This window comes from Dasypus novemcinctus, chromosome 12 (assembly GCF_030445035.2).
Source record: "Dasypus novemcinctus isolate mDasNov1 chromosome 12, mDasNov1.1.hap2, whole genome shotgun sequence".
NCBI classification, from domain to species: domain Eukaryota; kingdom Metazoa; phylum Chordata; class Mammalia; order Cingulata; family Dasypodidae; genus Dasypus; species Dasypus novemcinctus.
In genome coordinates, this window is record NC_080684.1 from 30,126,529 (window position 1) to 30,153,972 (window position 27,444).

At 36.1% G+C, this 27,444-nt stretch overlaps 1 pseudogene; it reads left to right on the forward strand.

Annotated features, from left to right (window-relative positions):
- Positions 1-3,928: 3,928 nt before the first annotated feature.
- LOC101423037 (olfactory receptor 6C6-like) lies at positions 3,929-26,012 on the forward strand (annotated as a pseudogene).
- The last annotated feature ends 1,432 nt before the right edge of the window (positions 26,013-27,444 follow it).

Sequence of the window (27,444 nt, forward strand, 5' to 3'; positions counted from 1 at the left end):
TACATTAGGGATGTCTATTCAACAAGATAGAACACACTCAAGTTCCTAACTCTATAGCATACCATACAAGCAAAAAAGATGCATTGAATTTATGGAACAGTTTCAACCCATTAGCCTGAATATTTAAATGAGACTTCATAAAAAAGAAAACAATTATCTAATTCAAACTACTTTATAATTGTCTTTCTGATATATTCTATTATCACAAACTGAGAGGGTCTAAAAGTTTACCCTACTCATAGTATAACAGATTAACCACCCTAAATTTTATGGATACTGAAGACACAAGAGACAAAGGATATTATTACTCCCTGCACAGCAGGCAGCAAGAGCTTAATAGTTTCATCAGTTCCCTTTCTCCCTCAAATCCTATGGCACACCAGATGGGTGGTGGACCTAGTGGATGTTGTACGTATGATGAGCCTGAGTCACAGATGTGGAACTCGAAGTTTAACAAATTCCTTGTCTTTTAAGAGGGCTGCCTGAAAACTTGCCTCATTTTGTCACTGGGAGACATTTCTTTATTATTATCCTGGGCAACAAACAATTCTGTCTTCTGCCAAAGAGGAAGATACTATTTCCATCTTTCAAGGCTGTCCAAGACAAAAGCTGGCTCAAGATGAGGAGAAATGCTGTGCATACTTACCTCTGGAAATCTACCTTTCCTTTCTAAACCACATCGTTTTTGATAAAATTTCCCATAAATATGACACTTTATTGATTGCTCTGATTAAGCTGAAGCTCTTGCTTACCACCCCTATTGTACAAGTCAGAGTGTTCCAAGAGGGAGGCAAGCTAATGCTTGGTCTTCCCACACCAAGGCTGCATGAGGTCTCATGAAAAGGAATTGATTACAAGTTTTGGAGACTGCCCACATAAGACTGTTAACCTATACAATAATCAGAGCATAGGTAACAATTCCTCTAACAGCCTACCAGCTGGCTGATAAACCATGGTCTTTCCCATTCAGTGCCTTGATTTTTCTAGTGTTGCTTGACTGCAGTTAATTCAATCTGTGCAATTTGTCCATTATTCCTGTTCCTGCACCCCCTTATTCATAACACTTCAGATTGCCTTCTTTATCTCCCATTTTCCATCATTGTTTCATTTGTGGCAATTTAATCTATAAAGCCTCTAGAGTGCTATTCTTGACTTCCCCATTGTACATTATCTGGGTGACAGGACCCAACTTACCAGCCTCCTCAGTACTGGCTGGGAGATGTAATAGCATAGCTTGGTTCTTCATGGCAACAGTAAAACACAGTGTTCTGCCACAGGTACACCAAAGAATGACATATCCTCTTTAATGCAGAGGGGTGGAAGTTACAGTTCTATTCCATGTGGGAAAGGTGTATCTTCATTACTGCATAGAAGACTGAAATTCTGTAAGTAGGATGATGTCGACTGCCAATTGGGAACGTTTTATTTCTTCATTTTCAATTTGGATGACTTTTCTCTTTTTTGCCTAAATGCTCTTGCAAGAAGTACAATATAATTTTGAATAATAGTGATGTCAGTGGGCATCCTTGTCTTGTTCCTAATCTTAGCAGGAAAGCTTTCTTTGTTCCTGATTAAGTAGGTTGATAGCTATGGGTTTTTCAAAGAAGCTCTTTATCATACTGAGGATATTTCCTTCTTTTCCTAGTGTACTAAGTGCTTTTTTCAATAAGGAATGCTGGATTATATCAAGTGCTTTTTCTTCATCAATTGAGGTGATCATATGGTTTTTTTATCTTCCTTATATTATTGTGGTGTATTATATTAATTGATATTTTAAGTAACATTTATGTAATCTAAAGTTTCTTTTAAAAATAAATAAAATTTTAAAAAGGAGGAAATGAAGTCATGAAGTATATGACAACATGGATGAAACTAGGCGATATTATGTGAAGTGAAGCAAGCTAGACAGAAACAGAAGGACAAATACTGTATGATTGTACTATTATGAGCTAAATATATTATATAAAACCTAGGAATTAATAATCAGAATATAGGACACCAGAAAAGAAAATGAGGGTAGAATACCTATAAATCTTTGAAAACACAGCTTCGACTTGAAGATAGGCAAGCATTGGAATGATTGACCATTTACTGGTCAATTAGAGACATAGTAAACTAGTACCAAAGTTATATATTATTACAAACATCTTTAGAGCAATTTTCTTTTGGCATTTAAAACATACATCGAAACATACAAACTTCACACATCTCAAAAACTAGAGTTTGGAAAACTTTACTAGTTTACTCAGTGAATATGAAGTACCAGAAAAACCCAGCATAGCTTACTTAAATATTAAGACACTGTACTGAAACTTTGTAACCAAGTGTTAAAAATTAAAAATAATTATGAATACTAAATCATGGCATGGATGCCTTTTTCCAGTAAATTATAAACTAGCCAAAGGTTGATATCTGGAATCACGGATAACTCCCTAGACTCATTTCACCCTTGAATGTGGCCATTTCCCACTATAACCCTGCCCTTGCAATGAATATTCCAAGCTGATCATCTCTTTGCATATGAATATTTCTATTGAAAGTGTGACCACATCAGCTTCTGCTGTTTGATATTCACATGAAAACCCTTATAGCTGATCTTTGTTTTCAGTATCCCATTTCACAGATGTCTTGATCTCTAATGATTATAACTTTTTGACTCACCCAGATTCAGTACCCATCCCATCCTCCTGAGCCCCTTAAAGTTTATTAAAGACAGAACCAGATCAAACTCCACCCCAATTATTCATTAACATCCTAAGATTATAACATATTAGTATTTCTGCAGATGGGAGAGGTTATTTTGAGATTGTGCATCTTTGGTCTCCTGCAAGTGATTTAACCCTTTTTTCTTTCCTAGCCTAGTTCAGTGTGTCTATGTAATTTGATATGCTGAGTGAATGAACCCAGGCAAGGACCACTCAAGCCCCTCTTCAGTTTGGCACCCAATGAGGAGGGAGCTGGAGTCCTTGCGAAAACAACACTGCTAAGTTGAATCTTGGACCCCTAGGCAAAACATTCACGAACACTAGCTCTACAGCCCCTGGAGTGCTTTACTGCAAGAGTCAGATGGGAATCTCTTGCCTTGGGCATTCAAGAGCCCCAAAGGTGGCAGGCTATGAAGGAAAACAAGTTCAGTTCAGTGTTTTGTGTGTGTGTGTGTGTGTGTGTTATTTTCTGAATCCTCAGAAGCACATTAGTTCCTGCCAAAGTTATAAATGCTATTTCCCATGCCTGTTTCTTTTTGTGGTTTGTTTTTGGAACAAGGAAGGGAGCAACCCCTGGTGTAAAGAAGTGTTCCTCAGTTTGGTGGCCTAGGTCTTGATTTCTGTACTTGTTTAACTATAATAGTATGAGAAGTAACTGGAGTTTGGAAATTATAGGAAAAGCAATCCCCTAGGTTGGATCATTAAACACTGGGAATAATGTGGGTATAGTCCTATTACTAAAAACAAATTGATCTGTTTTGTAAGTCTGGCCTCAATATGCACTAGATGGTTAGCAGAAATGGCCAGCACAAGAACCACCTTTAACGTATCATTTATTCTGCAATTAGACTGGTTCAGTAGAAGTTAAAATAAATGGGATGAAGTTCCTTGCATTCAATGCTTTATGGTATTAGCCCAAATTGAGAAACTTCAGAGAGAATGTTTTGGACATGGTACACCATCAGTTAGTCAGGCCCTAGGTTTGCAGCACAATAAAATTAGAAAAAATGATGACTTGCCATCCGGGCTAACTAAGGAATTAGATCAACCCTCTGTACAAAAGCCAGAGTTAATGAGACTTAGATAGTATTATTGGCTCAAGTACCTTGAGAATTGAGAACGCTTCTGCTCCTTTACCTCCTCCAACTCCAAACAGGGGGATGAAAACATATCTACACTGCCTTTAAATCCCTCAGAAATGGCACCCCCATCCCACACTTGAAATGGTGGATCTTCAAAGCAAGGCACCTCTACCTCAGGAGGAAAAAGCCAAGGCCAATTCCCTCTCCAGCGTCCAGCATGTATAATTGTTGGACTTACAAATGAGGTCCCGAAGCAAATTAATTTAAGCAATATTCAGGAAATTGTACAAAAGCCAGACGAAAATCCAACTGTATTCCTTGAGAGAATCCTTGAGGCATATCTTCAATTTACTGACTTAGACACAGAAGCTATTATTTCCTGGGGAAATGCTTATCAATGTTTTATTTGTCAGAGTCTTCTTGATATTTGTTGCAAATTGAAAAAGTAGAAGTACAGCTAAAACTGCCAACTTTAGCCCTTGCACAGATCCCTTTCAAGGTGTTCTATTACTGAGAAACAGTCCAAGGAAAACATCAGAGGAAATTTTTCTCATATAAAGCTAAATTAAATGATAATCTTTTAGGAGCAGGCATGAGCAAAACCCCCCAGCAACAGAGGTACCAAGGAAATGTAAGACCTCCAAGACCCCTGGAAAGCCTCCAAGTCCCCAGCAATGTGCTTACTGCAAGGAGAATGGGCTTCGGTAACAAGAATGTTCCAGTTTCTTAAGGAAAAGAGAACCAAAGACTCCTAACTCTGCAGAGAAACACCCACAATTTTAGGGTGACCAAGAAGGCAATCTAGAGTAATTGGGCCTGGGGCACTTTCCATTGGTCAGGAAAGGCTCCTAATTACCCGTAAGGAACCTCAGGTCTCTTTCCAAGTGGCTAAGGAATTAGTAAAATATTTGATGGATACTAGAACAACTTTTTTATTTTTGAATTAAAAACTTGAGTCTGTTGGATATACTCCTGAACTTTAAATTTATCTGATAAGAGTACTCTAAAGGTTATCCTTAATATATATGTGTGTAATGTCTCTTTGTTAAATGGTGTGTGTTACTAAGGTATACTAAATGTTCTGTATCTATCTAGCTGCTAAATTAGTGTTTAACTACATTTATACTTCTCATGAATTCAAAATTGGTTGCTAGTTACTGATAAAAGTGTTTCCAAGAATGAGTTTGCCAGTGCAGGCATCACCATCCCCAAATCCCCAAGACTGGGAATGAACAATGGGCTAAAGTAGACATATTACATTATTCTACTATAGACATTATTATTCTAGCAATGGAAAAACTTTTTTGTTTTTTTATTTCTCTCACCTTCCCCCCCACCCTGGTTGTCTGTTCTCTGGGTCTATTTGCTGTGTTTTCTTTGTCCACTTCTGTTGTTGTCAGCAGCAAGGGAATCTGTGTTTCTTTTTGTTGCATCATCTTGTTGTGTCAGCTCTTGGTGTGGGCGGCGCCATTCTTAGGCAGGCTTCATCAGCACTGAACATGGGCCAGCTCCACACGGGTCAAGGAGGCCCGGGGTTTGAACCGCGGACCTCCCATGTGGTAGACAGATGCCCTAACCACTGGGCCAAGTCCGCTTCCCTGGAAAAATTTTTATCAATAATAAAAGGCAGTGGCCACCAGAGATTCTGAGGAGAGGGGGTAAGAGAAAAAAAGGTATAATATGGAGGCATTTTCAGGACATTGAAATTTTCCTGCGTGACATTGCAAAATATATACAGGCCATTAAAATTTTTGTCATAATCTACAAAATTGTGCAGAACAGAGTATAAACTTTAATTAAACTATAGTCTATGGTTAGTGGCAATGTTTCAATATATGCTCATCAAGAATGTAACACACTAATCAAGGATTTTGCTAATGTGGGAAAGTGTATGAGAGGAAGGTGTGGGACATATGGGAATCCTCTATATTTTTTATGTAACATTTATGTAATCTAAAGTTTCTTTAAAAACAAAATAAACTTATAAAAACGAATGAGTTTGCCTATTACAGGCATTGCTGATCCCAGAGGAAATCTTAAAAGCTGTAAGACAAGAGATGTGGAGTGAGGAAAAACTTGGAGACAGCCATAACAAAGATTTGAGAATTATGAGAGAAATTTGTAAGTTTTAAGTTTCTGTTCATGTGTCTAACTCTATTTGTCTCTCTGTTTGTTCAGTGTGTATTTTCACAGGTCCAGATAGTTCTATCAAAGTAACAAATGAAAATTCTTTAAAGAGCTCTACTCAAATTGCTAAAAATTAAATAAGTGCTTTATATGAAAATGAGAACTCCTGGAGCCTACATTAGGAAAGTCAAACAAGATGAAAATGGTCATATAAAATCTGGCTAAAGAAATTATTTGAAGGAAAAAAAAACTAAAGAAATGAAAAAGGTTGTCCTAAATTCCCCCATAATCTTTCTATAGCCTATACTACACCCCAGGGTATTATGTTAACCTTGACTGAATTCAAGGTGTTACTTAAAATGGGTGTGGGAAACTATGGCTTAAGTGCTGGGTGCAGAAAGATGGGGTAGGATGTGAGTTGAGCTTAGAATTGTGTCTACTAGACCTGGAAACTAAAACTGATAGGGACAGTGGGGATATTACAAAATAACATTGTTTTGCATAATTTGTTTTATAATTCCTGAATTAAATGTTAATAACCTTGAGATAAGAGTACTTGATAATTCGTAACCAAATTTCAGTAAGTAAAGAAAAAGTCATTCCCTACACCTCCCATACTTTCCCACATTAACTACATACTTCATTAGTATGGTACATTTGTTACAATTGATGAACACATATTGCAGCATTGCACTAATCATGGAATGATAGTTTACATTATAGTTTAAACTCTGTCCCACACAATTACATTAGTTATGACAAAATATATAATGGCCTGTATCCATCATTGAAACATCATCTAGAACAACACCAATGCCCTGAAAATGTCCCCATATTACACCTATCCTTCCCACTCCCTCTGCTCAGAACCTCTGGTGGCCATTGTCTTCACATCAATGATAAAAGTTTTTCCATTGCTAGAATAACAATAAGTCTATAGTAGAATAACAATAAATCTATTCTAGTTCATCATTCATTCCCCAATTCTGAGGATTCTGGGATGGTGATGCCTCTAATTGAAAAGGGGCTTAGATCCCATGGGGCAGATGGCTAGGACTATCTTTCTTGCAATTGCAGACTTTCTTTTCCTTGGGATGGACATTGTCCATCATCATCTTCTTGTTAGTTGTCCTGGATGAGTCCTATGAACTGGAGAGTTAGGGGTAGCAACACTGGTGAGATTCAGGGTCTAACTGGCACCTGGACGGACAGACAAAAGATTTAAGTCTCTTGGTCATACAACTATCAGAGATTGTACTAAATATAGGTTCAATTAGAAAGGGCAGAAGAGTCATGTGTAGAAAAACCACAAATGTGTCCAACTCTTTCATCTTGGGAATCATAAATTCCAAACTAAGACTCACTGGCAGGGCATGAAACTCCTGAGCTGTCGGTCCTATCTATAATATTTGGATGTCTCTAGAACCCTTATGAGCACTGCTATTTGAGGCAATATTTACTATGGATTTCAGTGAGATCCTGCTGAAACATGCATAAGTATAACCTCTGGAATGAACTCCGAACTCACTTTGAAATCTCTTAGTCCTAAAAACTATAGAAACTCATTTGTATTTACTCTTTCCCCATTTTGGTCAAGGTCTTTTTCCAAGTGCATTGGTCATTGGAGCTTTCTAATAATCCTTTAGTGCCAGGGAGGCTTATCCCTGGGAGTCAGGTCCCATGCCAGTGGTGGGGTGTGTGTGTGTGGAAGGCAGTGCATTTATATGCAGAATTTGGCTTAGAGAAAGGCCACATTTGAACAACAAAGAGGCCCTCAGGAGATAACTCTTAGGCAACATATAATACTAGGCTAAGGCTAAGATTCAATTTCATAAAAAAGGTACATAAGTACAACCATCAGTATCAAAGGCCCATCACAATGATCTGTCCTCCTTCACTAGGCACTGACCCTGTACTCAAAAGGTACATAAGTACAACCATCAGTATCAAAGGCCCATCAAAATGATCTGTCCTCCTTCACTAGGCACTGACCCTGTACTCAGGAGATTCTTGCTGTCCCACTAGAGAATGTAGCAGAGCTCCCCAGGATGGGAATTAAACATTCTTTCAGTTTTGTGTGAATAGTCACCCACCATGACAATGCCCCATGAACACTTGAACACATTCATATGCCTTAGAGGCATGCCCCACGTGAACCCCCTCATCACTGACTCTCTGCACAAATGATCCCCGTTGCCACAGTTGTGATCCATCTGTGACCCAAAACCTCCCCTAATGAATCCAACAAAATAACCAGATAAAATTAATAAGAAAATAAGATAATGATAGTTTAAAAAATAACAAAGTAATATACAAATATATTTTAAAATTGAAATAATGAAAGTTTTTTTAGATGCTATGTCTTTCATAACTGTAAGATCTGTTTTTTTATGTACAATGACATTTTCTTCCATGTGTTCCCCCAGCATCTTATTTTTTAAATTTTATCTTCAAAGAAGCTTCACATTATATAAAAAAAAGTCATGCACAGAATATAGGGGATTCCCATATGTTCAATGACTTCCCCCTTTTCCCCACTCCTATATTAATAACATTTTACATGTGGATGGTACACAGTGATATACAAATATTAAAGCATTACTACAAACCATGGTCAATGGTTTACATTATGATAAACACTTTGGTCCATACCCTTTTATAAATTTTGATGAAATTTCATAAGACCTGTGTCCATTATTACAAGATCATGCAGAACAATTCTAATGCCTTAGAAATGCACCATATACATCCAATATCCATGTGGAATCTAAACCCCCTCTTTACATAGATATGGAATGGACACAACCAAGCCAAGGTCCACAGGAAGGAGGAATACAGTAAGGATCAGAGTGGACTTAATGATATTCTACAGTAAGGATCAGAGTGGACTTAATGATATTCTATTCATGAACTATTGTGGTTAATAATCGAGAAAATGTGGCATTGATTTGGAAAAAGTGGCCATGGTGGCTGCTGGGTGCGGGGAATGGGAGGAAGAGAAGAGATGTGGAGGCATTCTTGGGACTTGGAGTTGTCCTGGGTGGTGCCCCAGGGACAATTGCCAGATGTTTTATGTCCTCCCATGGCCCACTGGATGGAACGTAGGAAAGTGTGGGCTATGGTGTGGAACATGGGACATGGGGTGCAGCGATGCCCGGAGGTGTACTTACCAGACGCAATGGATGTGACATGATGATGGGGGAGAGTGTTATTGTGGGGGGAGTGGTGGGGTGGGGGAAGTGGGGGCGAATGGGGACCTCATATTTTCTTATTGTAATATCTTTTTTTAAAAAAATGAATAAATTGAGTAGAATTTGAAAAAAAAAAAAAAAAAGAAATGCACCATGGTCCATCTGTTTCATTCTTCACTTCCCCTCCCTTCAGAACCTATGATAACCACTAAGTTTCAATTTTTGAAGAATAAGATTCATAGTTACATGTAATAATAGAAAGGGTTTAATATATTGGTCTGTTTTCTTTGACTAGGCCCTGCTATTGTTCTCAAGAGACTCTTCCCCCTCTGGCTGATAACATAGCACAACTCTCCAGAATAGAATTTTAATATTTTATTGTTTATTGTGTGGGTCTCCACTCACTGATATAACACACTATGACAAGATGAACACTTAAATATTCCATAGACGCCTGCCCCAGGTGAGCTCTCTCCTGTATGACCTCCACATCCAACAACCCTACACCAGTAACCCTCCCCTGCCATATTTGCCAAAAGAACATTCCCAGCATTGTAGTTTTAACCACAGACCTGAAAATCCCCAGAGTTCTCCTGTTCTTCCCTCAAACCTCCCCCCCAATTCCATAGATAGTCCAACCCCAACCCCCAACTCCCTCACAGACCAGAACTACAGAACTCAATATCATCACTGAACCACTGTCATGCCCACCCATTGCAAACTACAACCTTGAACTATTCATAGGTTTTTCCAGTGTGAGTCCTGGCTCACAATCTTCTACTTCGTTTCTTTCTCCTGCAAGCTTATCTTTTAGACTCTAGCTCTGTGAGTCTGCTCAATTTCCTTAGTTCATATCAGCGAGGTCATGTAATATTTGTCTTTCATTACCTGCCATACTTCACTCAACATAAGGTCTTCAAGATTCATCCATGTTATCCCATATGTTACTACTGCATTACTTCTTACAGCTGAGTAAAATTCCTTGTATGTATATACCACAATTTACTTACACATTCATTTTTTGATGGATATTTGTATTGCTTCCACCTTTTGGCAATAGTGAATAATGCCACTATGAACATTGGTGTGCATGTATCTGTTTGCATTCCTGCTTTAAATTCTTTGGGGCATATACCCAACAGTGGGATTCCTGGATCATATGGTAGATCTATATTTAGCTTCCTGAGGATCTGCTAGACTGTCCTCCACAATAGTTGCACCATTCTACATTCCCACCAGTATTGGCTAACTGTTTCCTTTCCTCCACATCTTCTTCAACACTTGTCATCCTCTGTTGTTTTAATAGCCACCGGTCTAATGGGTGTGAGATGATATCTCATTGTAGTTTTGATTTGCATTCCCCTAATAGCTAGTAATGTTGAGTATCTTTTCATGTGCTTTTTAGCCATTTATATTTCTTATCTGGAGAAGTGTCTGTTCAAATCACTTGCCCACTTTTTAAATGGGTGGTTTGGCTTTTATTTTCCCTCTGAGTCATAAGGTTTCTTTACATATGCTGGATATCAGGCCCTTATAGGATAGATGGTTACCAAATATTTTCTCCCACTGCGTAAGCTGTCTTTTCAATTTCTTGAAAATTCCTTGGGATTGCAAAAGTTTTTAATTTTGAGAAGGTTCCATTTATCTATTTTTTCTTTTGTTGCTTGTGCTTTTGGTGTAAAGTTTATGAAACTGTTTAAACTACAAGATGTTGTAGATGCTTCCCACATTACCTTCCAGGATCTTTATTGTCTTGGCTTATATATTTAGATCTTTGATCCATCTTGAGTGAATTTTTATATAGGGTATGAGATGGTGTTCTTCTCTCATTCTTTTGGATATGGATATCCAGTTTGTTAGGCATCATATGTTGAAGAGGCCATCCTCTCCCAGTTGAGTAGGCTTGGTGGCCTTGTCAAATATCAGTTGACCATATATGTGAGTATCTATACCAGAACTCTCAATTCTATTGAATTGGTCAGGATGTCTCTCTTTGCACCAATACCATATAGTTTTACCTCTGTAGCTTGTAGCACGTTTTAAAGTCAGCTGGTGCAATTCCTCCAATTTCATTTTTCTTTTTCAATATATCTATGGCTATTTGGGCCCCTTGCTCTTCCAAATAAAGTTCATGGATATATTTTCTAATTCACTAAAAAAAAAGGCTATTGTAATTTTAATTGGGATTGTGCTAAATCTCAAAATCAGTTTGGGTAGGATAGACATCTTGATGTTTAATCTTCCTATGCATGAACAGGAAATATTCTTCCATTCTTAGGTCTTCTTTGGTTTTCTTTAACAATGTTGTGTAGTTTTCTGCATTTAAGTCCTTTACAACTTAAGTTAATTCCTAGATATTTGATTCTTTTAGTTGCTATTGTAAATGGAATTTTTTTCTTGATTTCCTCCTCATATTGCTCATTATTGGTGTACAAAAATGCTATTGATTTTTGGACATTGATCTTATATCCTGTCACTTTATTGAACTCATTTGTTATCTCTAGAAGCTTTATCGTAGATTTCTCAGGGCTTCCTATGTATAGGGTTATGTCATCCACAAACAGTGAAATTTTTACTTCTTACTTTCCAATTTGGATGTATTTTATATCTTTTTCTTGTTTATGTGCTTGGGCAAATACTTCTACCACAGTGTTAATTAAGAGTGGTGGCAGTGGACATTCTTGTCTTGTTCCAGATCTTAGAAGAAAAGACTTTAGCATTTCACTATTGAATATGATGCTAGCTGTGGGTTTTTCTTATACACCTTTTATCATGTTGAGGAATTTTCTTCTCTTCCTATTTTTTAAGCGTTTTTATCAGGAAATAGTGCTGTATTTTGTCAATTGCTTTTTCTGCATCAATAGAGATGATCATGTGATTTTTTCCTTTTGATCTGTTAATGTGGTGGTGTATTACATTGTTTGATTTTCTTTCAGTGAAACATCCTTGCATACCAGGGATGAAAGCCACTCGGTGATGGTTTATAATTCATTTGGTGTATTGTTGAATATGATTAGCAAGTATTTTATAAAGGATTTTAGTGCCTTTGGTTCATTAGAGTGATTGGTCTGTAGATTTCTTGTGGCATCTTTGTGTGACTTTGGTATTAGAGTGATGCTGGCATTATACAATGAGTTAGTCAATTTTCCTTCCACTTCCAATTTTTGGAGGAGTTTAAGCAGGACTGGCATTATTTCTTTCCAGAATTTTTGGTAGAATTCACCTGTGAAGTTGTCTGATCCTGGGCTCTTCTTAGTTTAGATAACTACTTGATTTGTTGAGTTCATCAATTACTTCTTTCACCAATGTAGGCTGTTAATGTGTTTCTAGGAATTTGTCCATTTCATCTAAGTTACCCATCTTGCTGGCATACAATTTTTCAAAGAATTCTGTAAAAATACTCTATTTCTGTGGATTCAGTGATGATATCCCCGTCCTCATTTCAAACTTTATGTATTTGCACCTTCTTTCTCTTTTTTTCTTTGTTAGTCTAACTAAAGGTCTGTTAATTTTTATTAATCTTTTCAAAGAACCAGCCTTTGGATTTGCTAAAATATTCTAGTGCTTTCTTATTTTCAGCTTCATTTACCTCTGCTCCAATCTTCGTTATTTCCTTCTTTCAACTTGCTTTTGGATTAGCTTATCATTCTTTTACTAATTCTTCCAGGAGTGCATGCAGTTAGGTCTTTGCTTTTAGCTTTGTTCTTTTTAAATATAGGCATTTATGGATATAAATTTCCCTCTCAGCATCTCATAGGTTTTGATATGCTATACTGTCATTTTCATTCATTTCAAGGTAGTTACTGATTTCTTCTGCCATTAACTCCTTGACCCACTGATTGTCTAAGAATGCATTGTTTAACTTCCATATCTTTGCACCTAATCTTGTTCTCTGCCCCTTACTGATTTCCAGCTTCATTATTTTGTGGTCAGAGAAATCACTTTGCACAATTTCAATCTTTCTAAATTCATTGAAAATTGTTCTGTGGCCTAGTATGTGGTCTTTCCTGGAGAATGAAACATGTGCCCTCAAGAAGAAGGTATATCCAGCTGTATTTGGATGTAATGTTCTGTATATGTCTATTAGGTCTAGAAACCTCTCTTTCTTTTTTGATCCTCTGTCAAGATGTTCTGTCTAATGGTGATAATGGTATATTAAAGTCTCCCACTATAATCATAGAGACATCTATTTATCCACTTAGTTTTTCCAACAAAGTTTACCATATGTATTTTGAGGCACCTAGTTAGGCACATAAATGTTTATGATTGTTCTTTCTTCTTGATAGATTACCCTTTTATTAATATAGTGTCCTTATTTTTATCTTTTTAGTTGCTCTTATAATTAATTTATTTTCTACATTTTGCTCCAACTCTCTCTCCTGGTTTTTTTCCTTTCAACCTGCAGATCTCCCTTTAGTATTTCTTTAAGTCAGGTCTCCTATTGAACTACTCTCTTAATTTTTGTTTATCTGTGAATATTTTGAATTCTCCCTCATTTTTGGATGCCAATTTTGCTGGATAGAGAATTCTTGCCTGGAAGGTTTTTGTTTGTTTGTTTGTTTTTCTTTTATTACCTTAACTATGTGATACCACTGCCTTCTGCCTCCTTCCTTCATGGTTTCAGATGTGAAATCAGCACTTAATCTTATCCAGCTTCCCTTGTATGTGATGGATCTCTCTTCTCTAACTGCCTTCAGTATTCTTCTTTTGTTCTGGCATTGGACAATATGACAAGTATATGTTTTGGGGTAGGGCTGTTAGGATTTATATTGTTTGGGGTGTGCTGTGCTTCCTGGACTTGTATGTTCACATCCCTGGAAAGAGTTGGGAAATTTTCAGCCATTATTGCCTCCAACACTCCTTCCAACACCCTTTCCCTTCTCTTCTCCCTCTGGGATTCCTACAATGCATATGAATTTGTGGGATTTTTATTGTCATTCAAATTCCTAAATTCCAGTAGGATTTTTTTCTATCTTTTAATCTATCTATTCTACAATCTATCTGATTTCAGATGCACTGTCTATGACATCACTGATTCTTTCCTCTGCCTATTGAAATATGCTGTTATGTGCTTTCAGTGTATTTTTCATTTCTTGTGTTGTGCCATTCATCACCATCATACCCATTATCTTTTATGTATGTTTAAAATTTCTTCTGTATGTTTTCTCAATGTCTTCTTAATATGCTCTATCTTCTCTTTCTATTCATTAAGTTGATACATAATATTTGTTTTAACATCCCTGATTAGTTGTTCTGAGTTCTGAATCTTATCCAGTTATTTAGTTTGTTTGTTAGACTAGACCATGTCTTCCTGTTTCTTAATTTTTTGGTTAGTGTCTAGGCACCTGTTTATCTTGATGGGCTTGTTAGTTGTTAGCTTCTTTTTTTAGTCTAGAGTTTTATTTTGTTGCTATTTTGTGTGTGTGTTACAGTTCCCCTTTCACACTTGGTCCTCTTATTAAATTATATTTCTTTGCAGTTTTCTATGTTCCCATGAAAAAAATTAAGATCAGAGTAAAGGAAAGAGATAAGAAGAAAAATAGAATATTAGTAATAATAATAATAAAATGGTAAAAGATAAATCATACAAGAGTAGAAAATAAATAAGCAAAAATTCTTAGAAAGTACAAAGGAATAAGAATTAAAAGTGTAATAGAAAAAATGAAATGAGCATCAAAATAGGTAAAAAATGGAATCAATTAAAAAGTTGTAAGGTTGAGAAGAGAGGAAAATAAAAAAAGAGAGAGAGAAATTTTTAAAAAATGTATTAAGGCTTAAAAAAATGTGGAATGAAAGAAAAACAATGGAAAACAGAAAATAGGAAAACAAAGGAAAGAAAATAAAGAAGGCAGAAAAAAATAAGTAAAAGGAAAAAAAAAAAAGGAAACCAAAAAGGGGAAGCATATAAAACAAGAAGCAAAACAGAAATAACTAAAAAAAAAAAAAAAAATACAACCTAGGAAAAACAGTCTTCTCTCTTAGGCCCCCAAGGAACTTCTCAGGTTGCTGGTGCCCATCATTCAATCATCCTGCAACCTGTCCTCCACAAGTGATGTACTAGGTTTTAGCAAACAAAATAAAGAAAAAAAAGGAACCAATCAAAATTTTAAAATGACATATCCAAGAAAACCTAAACCAAACAAAAAGATCTGTCTGTATGTTCCCTGCCTTAAAGAATCAGCTGGGTGCCCAATAACCCAGTGGATCACTTCTCTAAGGGGGCCCAGGAATTGAACCAGAGACTTCATACCTGCAAGGCAGGAATCCCTCCACTGAGCTATACCAGCTCCACAGGTTAGGTAGTTTCCAGAAATCTTATCTGGCTCTATGTGCCCTGCCAGAGCCAGGCTCCTTAGGTGCCTGTCTCCACCCCCTCACTAACCTAGTTCCTCTTTCTCCCACTGTGGCTGGGTGTTACAGCTGCATGATCAGATCCCCCCTTCCCTTTTTCCATGGCTACCTCAGTGCTAGTCAGGGTCTTTTCCAAGATTCAAAGAGGGCTCAGCTGGCCAAACTCACTAAAAATAAACCACTCTCCACCCTCTGCCAGGACCCTCTTCCTCCCAAAGAATTCTCCTTCCCACTCAGTTGGCTGCAGTGAACCAGGGGCTTTACAAAGGCTATTTGCCTTGAGGGTGAGATATGTACACAGTTTCCAGCCACAGGATTGAGTAACTCACTGTTTTCCTTTGGCTTCTCTATCTATCTAGTTCCCTCCTGGATGATGCACAGTACTTTCATGGGCTATTAATATTTATCACCAAAGCAGCTCCCTTGAATAGGTTTTTGTTTTTTGTTTTTTGTGAGAGAGTTGGGTTCTGCTACCTACTTTGATGACATTTTCCAAGAAATCTGAAAATAGAGATTTTAAACTCCTATGAAGGAAAAGATAAAAGGAAAACTTTTCTTATGTAAACTACAATTATATTAATTTTATTCTACCTGGGTGTAAGTTTTCTTGACTTATATGGATACTAATGAGTTAATATTTAGTATATCAAATCTTTAAGATGATGAAAATTGTAAGTTTTTAATGAATGAAATTATTATTTTTACAAATATCTTTAAAAAAACATACACAAAAACCCAGTAGTTATTAATACCCAAATTTCCTCAGGTGGTGAGAGAATAAAGGCAATGGGTAGAGATTAGAAGTAGCCAAATAGCAGACAGCTTGGATGATTGATTAACCTGGCTTCAACTGTTTTGAGGCCCAAATTCATCCCTTCATGTACCATAATTTAATTTTCAAATTGTCTCTTGGATATTGAGAGCCAGTAGATTTTCTTTTTGCCACTATAAGTTCAAGCTGATTTTCTATCATTTGTCACCAAGAGTCCTAACTCATGTAAACCTCATCAAAAAAGGAGTGGTTCAGTCATTATTCTTAAGGCAATTTGTCAATCCTCGTGCAAAAATGATGAACTGCCATGGAAGCACATTTATCATTCACTTTAAAAAGTATTAAAATCATGTATGTAATGGTGATGCCCACTCTGCTTCTGACTAAGAGGGGTACTTAGAGTCCATGGGGAAGCTATGGACTAAAGTAGACTTATTATTATTCTAATAATGGAAGAACTTTTAACATAGATATAAAGGCAGTGATTACCAGAGGTTTTTTTTTAATAAAGATTTATTTTTTATTTATTTCTCCCCAACCCCCACCCACAGCCCAATTGTCTGTTCTTTGCATCCATTTGCTGCATGTTCTTTTTGTCCATTTCTGCTGTTGTCAGCGGCATGAGAATCTGTGTCTCTTTTTGTTGCGTCATCTTGCTGCATCAGCTCTCCCTGTGTGTGGCGCCATTCCTGGGCAGGCTGAAATTTCTTTTCACACTGGGCAGCTCTCCTTACAGGGTGCACTCCTTGTGCATGGGGCTCCTCTATGTGGGGACACCCCTGCCTGGCACGGCACTCCTTTTGTGCATCAGCACAGTGCATGAGCCAGCTCCACACAGGTCAAGGAGCCCTGGGGTTTGAACCGCAGACTTCCCATGTGGTAGATGGATGCCTTATCCACTGGACCAAGTCTGTGCCCCACCCCCAGAGGTTCTAAGGGGAGGGAAAGGGAGGAATAGGTATAACATGGGGCAACTTTAGGATGATGGTAATGTTCCTGATATTGCAATGATGGATACAGGCTGTTATACATTTTGTTAAATCCTATAAAATTGTGTAGTGCAAAGTGTAGACCATAGTTAATAGCAATCCTTCAACATGTATTGAATACATGTTGTGGTATATTCTATCAAATATACCACACCCAGTGAAATTTGTTATACTGTAGAAAAGTTTGAAAGAGAGAGGTAGTGGGGCATATGGGAATCCCTTGTATTTTTATGTAAACTTACATAATTGAAGGCTTCTTTAAAAATAAAATTAAAAAATAATAATAATTGTTTTGCTTATAGTAAATGACATTTTGATATTCCAAGAACCAAATGAAGTCTATAAGATTTAAATGGATGACATGGAAAGAGTAGAAGGTTTATGAAAGCTTTTTTAAAGAGATTATGTTTTGTCCTAAAATAAAGATGACTGGTTTTCATAAAATGAAGGTGGAAATATGTAGGATAGGATTTGAATGGATATAGAAAGTTGTAGAAGGGTTGCATAAGTAAATTTTACTTGTCACTGACTGTGATTTTATAAGCTTATTTAAAGTTAAAATTTGTCTTAAGATAAAGTAAATAGTCTATGGTTTTAAATGGTTATAAGAGGTTAAAGGAAATTATAAGTTGGGGGAAGTTGTAAAAGCATTTTCTAAACTGAGGGATTTCAATGTAAATGACTGATTCTCAGAAATCATTATCAAGTAGCAATCTAGGAGTTGATATGAAAAATAAAAAGTAACTTTAATAGCAGACAAAAAATGTCAGAAACCACCTTAATCTATTACGATCTCTGCTAACTAGGTATGTTGATCTTACCATAACTTTAATGGTTTTAAAAATTCAAAGGCACAGCTAGCTATTTTGGAGGTTAAATCTTTCCCACATTATCTTACAAATGTAATTGTTACTATAATAGAGGCCTGTTTAAACAGAATAAGACCTTACCACTTTTAATATTCTAATAACAGATGTATATCTTTCATTTCAAATAGTTAATAAATTTTTTTCTTTTACCTTGTAAGAAGTGAGGTGCTAACATATGCTTTCATGGAAATTAATGTTATCAATATATCTGTATTTTAATTCATAATAGAAATAAATATTCCTAAACTGGAGCCTCATAATACTTGTGTAAACTGTATAAAGTTTAAATGGGATGTTATTTTGACAAAGTTTTAAATTTTAGTCACATTTTATACAGCTTAGATTTTTTATTGGGTGTAAAACTTCTGTTTTTGGGGGGGAAATTCCTAGTTTGTCATTAAATACTGTGGATAATCACAGTATTATTTCATAAAATGATTATGACTATATATATTTATGTTTACTGCTAAGGGAAATATTATTTATAAAATGATATCAAACCTGATATTTATTGCCTATATCAGACACTTAATACTTGTAAAGATCCATTTTACATTTACCACTCTGAAGTTTTAAAAAATCACCTTCATTGTTGAAAGTAATATACCCTTGGGGAGGGAATATTAATGTTCTAATAAGCATGCAATTATATTAAGAAGGTCACAAAGATAATAGAAAAAATAATCTGATTCCATTGGGAATTTTAAGTTTGCATAAATTTACTAGAAAAATAGTTTTTCCTTTGGTAAATAATATCTTTCTAAAAGAGAAAACATAAGGAGAAATTAAATGTATAATTTATTTGTATATTTGAGAATTATATAAAATTCTTAAAGACTTTCAAAGTTCTTACTATCTATCCTGTCCTAACACTGATCTGCATGATAATATTGTGTGTTGAAATTTTGTTTTTCTTAGAAAAATGTGATGTTATGAAACAATCAGAATCTCTACTTTTTACACTGTTTTGCTCTGATGCTGCTCTAAAAGAACTTGTAGTCACCTTGTCATCATAAAGAAAAGGGACTTTAAGGAAAAAGCAAGACAAATCTATAAGTTATACTTTATCTGTTGATTAACATAACCTTTGTAAAAGTGTAAAAGTAAAATGAAGCAAAATTCTAATTATGATCTGTAGTTAATGATCTCTATAAACAGGTTTATTTTAAATGTTAATAAGGAAATGAAGGCTTAGATTATAAACTCTTACAGCAGTCATATTTATTCCTGATCTCTGATCTCTAATTGTTATAATATTTCTACATCCTAAAATACTTTACTTTTTATGTGTAAACTAATAAATCCCAGAATCTTTTAGAGGGCGTGTATGCCACCTGGAAGTCCGAGCTAAAGGTAACCTGTGCTAAAGGTGCTGAAAAAGCAATATTAATTCTAAAAGAAGCTAAAAGATATCAGACTTTAATTAAAAGGTAAATTGGGCTAATCTAAACATTAAAGAAAATCAAGACACAAAAATAAAGGTAATATTATTGATATTTTAAAATACTAAGTACTACAGGGAGGAGAAAGAAGAGATTTATTTTGTTAAGAATATTCTTTAAGGGGGCAAGATGGCTTCTGAGTGAGTGCACCTCATAATCTCTCTTGCAAAGAGTGGCTGAGTAGGGTTGGAGTCCTGCTGGACCAGGCTATTTCAGCTGTTTGCAGAGCAGGAGGTGTCTGGATGTCAATTTGGTGGGACGGTGACAGAGGAGATTCTTGCAAGAGGTAGAATTTTGGGTCTCTTGCACAGAGGTCAGAGGTTGTGGGCAGGACCCTCCTCCCTGGAGCTGGTGGCCTGGCTGTGGTGATTCCTGAAGGCTTTGTTGTGTTGGGTGTTCCTAAGCCCTAAGCAGGCTGTTTTGGGGACTTGCAGGGTGGGAGGTGTCTGGATGTCGATTTGGTGAGACAGTGATGGAGGAGATTCTTGCAAGAGGTGGAATTTTGAGTTTCTGACATGGAGGTCAGAAGTTGTTGGTGGAGCCCCTCCCCCTAGGGCTGGTGGCATGGCCGTGGTGATCCCTGGGATCTTTGTAATGCTGGGGTGTTCCCAAACCCTGAGTGGGCTGTTTCAGGGATTTGCAGGGCAGGAGGTGTCTGGATGTTGATTTGGTGAGACAGTGACAGAAGAGATTCTTGCAAGAGGTGGAATTTGGGGTTTCTGACATGGAGGTCAGAAGTTGTGGGTGGGACCTCTCCCCCTAGTGGGGGACATGACAGCAGGGATCCCTGAAGCCTTTGTTGTGCTGAGGTGTTCCCAGGCCCTGTATTAACCGGATGCATAGTTCCCAGGTCTGTGTCCCCTAAACACTGATGGCCCACACTCCAGAGACTCACACACCTTGAGTCTGCAATATCACAGACTTCCAATCCCTGAATCCACCACCCTGAGGTCCTTCTGAAGTCCTTGATTACCCTAGCCCTCCACATTTTGTGTTGTTGTTTTTTTTCTCTCTCTCTCTCTCCTTGAACTTGGAGGAGTATACCAGCTGACTGGGGGACAGTCTGGGAAGAAAGGAGAGGCAAATCTGCTGAGAAAGCCCAATTTACCTAAACATCCTGGGATAGGAAACTTGGTCTGGGAGGTGGAGTCAGAAAATCAATTAGACCTCCCTTAGCACACCTAAGGGGGAGGGACTGTAGGAGGTGATATCCAAGCTTCCAATAGCATATTTGGGGTTTCTGGTGAGGTGTAGGTGCTCTCACGCTGGAGATAAAAGTCATAGTCTTCTGTGTTGAGTTGGTTCAACAAGAACCTACTTGAATCTCCTATAGGACCTGTCAGGCAGCTTTCCTGCTGCCCTGGGAGAGAGAGAAGTGAGGAAGGGAGAAAAGTGGAAGGTCAAATCCCTAAGGGTATTTTTTAACTGCAAAGAAGATTCTTAATTTGAAACATTGGTTCTTTTTTTTTTTTTTTTTGTCATGGTTGCTAATATTGTGTTGTCTCCTGGTCTTTTCTCCCATTTTATCCCCCAAGGTCCTTTTTCATTTATTTAAGTTTTTTTTTCTCCTTTTCTTTTTCTTGCTTGTTCCCCCCTCCTTTCTTTGTCCCCCTTTTTCTCTTCTCTTTTTTTCTTTTCTGTCTTTTTCTTCTTTCTTCTTTTATTTTCTTTATATAAAGGTGCTGCAGGGAACACTTCACATTTGCTGTGTTTCCTCATCCTACATTTCCTCCTTTCTTTGTGTACTGATTTTGGCCACCTACACTATCCCCTTTCCCCCACGTCTTTCTATCTTCTATCATCTACTGTTTCTCTTACATTCTACCTCCCTTTCTTTGACCCCCAAATTGTCTGACTTTTATTTCTAATATCTTTGTTCTGTTTTCTGCCTTTTATCCACTCTTGATATTACTGTATTTCTTTTCTCTTTCCCTCTCTCATGAAAACACTGACCTTTTAATTCATACTATATTCCTCCCCATATTCAGTTGACTGTCTCATTATAGGTACTCTCCTTACTGCTATAACTCTACACAACATACATGAGTCTGATATCCATTCTCCTAGATCTCACATTGTTGCTCTGTTAACATTTATTGTCAATACTACTTTATACATTTTCTTTTCTTACTCATTTTGCTTTCCCTGATCCTAATATTTTCCTTCACAGTGAACTTAGCCAGCAACAAGAAAATAGAGTAAGAAAAACAAAGTGACAAAAAGAAGACATAACACGTACAAACAACAACTAAGTAATCCCCAGGACTAGACAAAGAAGCTAAGGAACTACTTAAAACTGTCAAGATTAAATAATAAACAGACAGCAACAAAAAACTACAAAACAAACCAATAATCAGGAAAACATGGCCAAATCCAATGAACAAACTAAAAACCAGGAAGAGGAGCAGAACATCAGACAAGTAATTAAAGACCTCAAAACATATATTAGAGACCAACTTAATGAAGTAAAGGAAGAGATTAACAATATGAAGAAAACACTTTGAGAGGAAATTGAAGACATATGCAAAATGATAACAGATATGAGGGTGATAAACACCACAGTTCAAGAAATAAAAAATACACTCTCAGCAAATAGCAGCAGATTAGAAGAGGCAGAGGAGAAAATTAATGACATGGAAGACAGTACATCTGAAATCACACAGATAGTAGAACTGATTGATAAAAAGATAGAAAATATCCAGCTGGGACTTAGGGACCCGAATGACAATGCAAAATGCACAAACATGTGTATTATAGGCATCCCAGAAGGAGAAGAGAAGGAAAAGGGGACAGAAAGGGTGATGGAGGAAATAATGGCTGAAAACTTCCCAAATCTACTGAGAGAGATGGATGTACATGTCCAGGAAGCACAATGCACCCCAAACACCATAAATCCCAACAGGCCCACCCCAAGACATATACTTGTTAAATTATCCAATGCTCAAGACAAAGAGAAAATTCTAAAAGCACAAGAGAAAAGAGAACCATCACATACAAGGGAAGCTCCAAGATTAAGTGCTGATTTCTCATCTGAAACCATGGAGGCAAGAAGGCAGTGGTATGATATAGTCAAGGCACTAAAAGAAAAAAATTTCCAACCAAGAATACTCTACCCAGCTAAACTAGCATTCAAAAATGATGGAGAGTTCAAAATATTCACAGATAAACAAAAATTAAAAGAGTATTCCAACAAGAATGCTGCCCTTCAAGAAATACTAAAGGGAGTTCTGCAGGAAGAAAGGAAAAAACAGGAGAGGCAGAGTTGGAGGACAGTGTAAGAGCAACAAAAAGACAAAAAGAGAAGGCAAAAAACAAACAAACAAAATTTGACAAACACAATTCCAAACAAAATATGACTAACAAATAATTCCTTGAAAGTAACAACACTGAATGTCAATGGATTAACCTCACCTGTCAAAAGATTCAGACTGGAAGTTTAGATAAGGAAATATGACCCATCTATATGCTATCTACAAGAAACACAACTTAGACCCAGGGATTCAAGGAAGTTGAAAGTGAATGGCTGGAAAAAAACTTACCAGCAAACAATAACCAAAAAAAGGCAGGGGTAGCTATATTAATATCAGACGAAATAGACTTTAAATACAAAACAATTGTGAGAGACAAAGATGGATACTGCACATTAGTGATAGAGATAATCTTTCAAGAAGAACAAACAATTATAAATATTTATTCTTCTAACAAGAGCACCTCCAAAAATGTGAGGCAAACACTGGAAAAACTGAGTGAAAGAATAGATGCCTCTACAATTATAGTGGGAGACTTTAATACACCACTATCAACTTTGAGCAGAATATCTCAAAACAGAATCAATAAAGAAACAAAAACTTTAAACAGTATATTAGAGGAGTTGGACCTAATAGACTTATACAGATCATTACACCCAAATACAGCAGGATATACATTTTTCTCAAGTGCACATGGATCATTTTCCAAGATAGACCATATGCTAGGCCACAAAGAAAGGCTCAATGAATTCAGAAAGATCAAAATCATACAAAATAATATCTCTGACCGCTGTGGAGTGAAGCTGGGAATCTGCAAGGGCCAGAGGCCCAGATTTCACATCAAGATAAAGAGATTAAACAGGACACTCTTAGAAAAAGAGTGGGTCAAAGAGGAAATCTCAAAAGAAATAATAACTATCTTGAAACTAATGAAAATGATAACACAACATATCAAAATTTATGGGATGCAGTGAAATCAGTACTGAGAGGGAAATACACAATAGATACCAAGAAGGTAAATCAACTATTATTTTAACTTTACTTTAAAATCAAAAGTTAAGACAAATGGCCAGGGAGTCAAATCCAGGGAGTTTAATTTGACTGCAGAATTTTCATGTTTATAAATATCTGTATTTCATGTTTATAAATACTGTAAGAATAATCTTACAGTAATGTGTATAATAGATGATTCCATATATTTTTCTTTTATTGTTACATCTATATTTCTTATTCTCTGAACTTCTTTAGGAACTAAGTGCTGCACTGGGTACACTGACATGGACAAAAGAGTAACAGTGCAGGTCACCCTTAAAGTCTTCAGTAGACATAAAAAAATAGATGGTCACTAATAATATCTGCTTCAGAAAATCACAGTAAGCTTATAGAATCTGAATGTTATTTTTTTTAATGAGATAAAATGTAATCCAGAGAAAGGATTGCAAGATTATTAAGAGGAAATGCAAAAGAATAAAGATAATGTTCAATTTTTCAGAAATTATCTTTAGTCAATCTCTTCATTGAAAAGTCCATTGAATGTTCAATGTAACGAAGATAGGACAACATGGGGTAAATAGAATTCTTATATACAGAAAGAGGAAAACATAGAAATATTTCTTGGATTAAGTAGATTTATAAAGAAGTGAAAAAGTATCAATATTTTATAGACATATGTAGGAATAAATTTCAAAAAGGGTAGATGGAAACAAGATAAAATATATTTTATTGAAGTATCTTGTTTGTTTTCATCATGTTTTGCTTTGCATTATTTGTTCTATATTCTGGAAAATGCCTTTTTACATATTAGAAATCCAGAAAATTGGTAATCGTAATGATATATTCTCATTGAAGCAAACTTTTCAAACTACTGTAATCGATCTTTATTGAAAATACATTATGTCTTAGTAATTGATCAGCATGAAAATTGTCATAAAACTTTAAATGTGGTTTTGCAAAATCACTCTGATAATCAATGTAAGAGGCCAAATCAACTTTGTGCAATTTGGAAATGATTTACTAAAATGAACATGGGCATAAATTTAAGTTCTAGGAGAATTTTTAAGAAACATTATACAGAGAATTAGTGTTGGAAGGATTTTGAATTAAGCATGACATGTATTTATATCATTTGTTATTTTAAACTGGAGAAACTATTTAAAAATGTGTATGTTTGAAGATATATGTCTTTCTCTGTTTTAAGTAAATATGTGTTAGAATAAGGGAGTGTGTGTTTGTATATGTAGATATTTATAATTAGGTTCTCCTTTTTCTATATAGATTTGCAAAAAGTCACAAAAGAGAAATGAAGAACCAATCAATGAAATATAATTCATTCTGGTAGAACTGACAGAAGACCCACAATTGCAAATTGTGATTTTCCTGTTTCTCTTTCTCAACTACACATTGAGCCTGATGGGGAACTTAATCATTATCTTTCTCTCCCTGTTGGATCCCCGTCTCCAGACCCCAATGTATTCTTTCTCAGAAATTTCTCCTTTTTGGAAATCATATTCGTAACATTGCATATTCCCAGATGCCTGGTAAGTCTTGTGATTAGATACAAAACTATTTCCTGTAATAATTGTGCAGCTCAATTATTTTTTCTCCTTTTACTGGGAGTTACAGAATTTTACCTTCTGACTGCCATGTCCTATGACCGCTATGCTGCCATCTGCAAACCCCTGCATTACCCAATCATAATGAGCAGCAAATTGTGCTACTAAATGGTACTCAGCTCTTGGGTAACAGGATTCCTAATGATTTTTCCCCCATCCGTCATGGGACTCCAATTGGATTTCTGTGCTTCCAAAGAGATTAATCACTTCATATGTGAGGATTCTCCCATATTTCAGATCTCCTGCACAGATACACATGCTCTAGAATTGATCGCTTTTATCTTAGCTGTGGTGACACTTGTGGTCACATTGGTTTTAGTGATTCTCTCTTACACTTACATCATTAAGACGATTCTGAGATTCCCCTCTGCACAGCAGAGGACCAAAGCTTTCTGCACCTGTTCTTCCCACATGATTGTTGTCTCCTTGACTTATGGCAGCTGTATCTTCATGTATATTAAATCATCTGCAAAAGAAAGAGTGACCTTATCCAAAGGTGTATCTTTGCTCTATACCTCCGTTGCCCCTTTACTAAATCCCTTCATTTACACTCTAAGGAACCAGCAGGTCAAAGAAGTGTTCAGGGATGTGCTACAAAAGATTTTGTATTATTCAAGAAAATGAATTTTAAATTATGATGTAAATTACAACTTCACAGAAAAACTGAAAAAATTCACAACTTTTTTCTGATTATGTGTACCTTCTCAGTTATCTCATACATGAGATTCTTTCAAAGAATCTTCTTACTCAGTTTCTAACTTAAGCTCTACTCTTCCTTGTAAAAATATTTTCCACTCTGCTGCAGTAAGCTTTCTAGTTTTAATTTTTAAATATCATCATCTGGAGGCAAATTATACTCCAGAAACCATGACCAACAAGAAATGTGCCCTCTAAGTATATCATGCCACATGTAATTTTTAAATCAATTTGACATATATTTACTAAACATCTAGCTTACTCCAGACATTGAGAGAGGTTCAATCCTTATGTTTAACAAGTTTGTTTTGCCTAAATGAGGCAACCACATAAAGCAAATATTGTCATAAAATCTTTGTTTTGGGCTGTAATAAAAGTCTACAAAAATATTATAGCCTACATAAGAAGGGCTTTTAAGAAATTTTGAGATCAGGCAAGCCTTCCAGAAAAATTAAAAATTATGATGAGGCTAACAATATACATAAGGAAAGAAGATTGACAGAATTGTAAGTAAATAACACAGAGGTATTAGATTGAGAGATGTGTTTGGAGTGGTTATGTCTGATGGTTATACAACAAGGTTTTGAGACATGCAGCCTAGAATTAGTAAAGCCTTCCCTGCATACGTTTGTGGGACACTACACAGATTATTCAAGTTTTTATGCTTCACATTCACCTTATGTGGAGTAGGAGAAATAAAATCACTAACTCATAGTTCAGTCAATTGATTTAAAGCTTTTAGAACAATTTAGTGCTCAGCAAGTAATAGAACTTATTTGAATTGCACTTATATATTTTATAGCACCTAATAAGTAAAGGACATTATTTACATTTTTATATGGATTTTTAAAAATTTTTATTTTATCAGTGCATATCATTCACACATGAACATACATAAAGAATAAGTACATAGTAAAATTGGGGAACTTAGAAAAGAAACATACACAACATCATGCAGGTGTCCTATACATCATCCCACCAATGCATTTTATTATTGTGAAACATTTGTTACAAACTATGCTAGAGCATCATCAAAATACTTTTACTCACTATAGTCCATATCTAACATTCGGAGTATTTTTCACCCAACCCACCCTATTTTTTAAAAATATATCTTTATTAAAGAGGTTGTAAACTTAAAACGATCATACATATGTGTAAATTTACCAAACAACACCACTTCACCAACACACTACACCTTGGTGGGATATTTGTTACAGATTATGAGGTAATATCATCAGATTATTGCCACCAACCACGGTCCATAGACTATTTTTGGCACTCTTTCTGTACCCAACTCTCCCATTATCAACACAGTACATCTTTGTTATTGACACAAGAATATTACAGTACTGCTCTT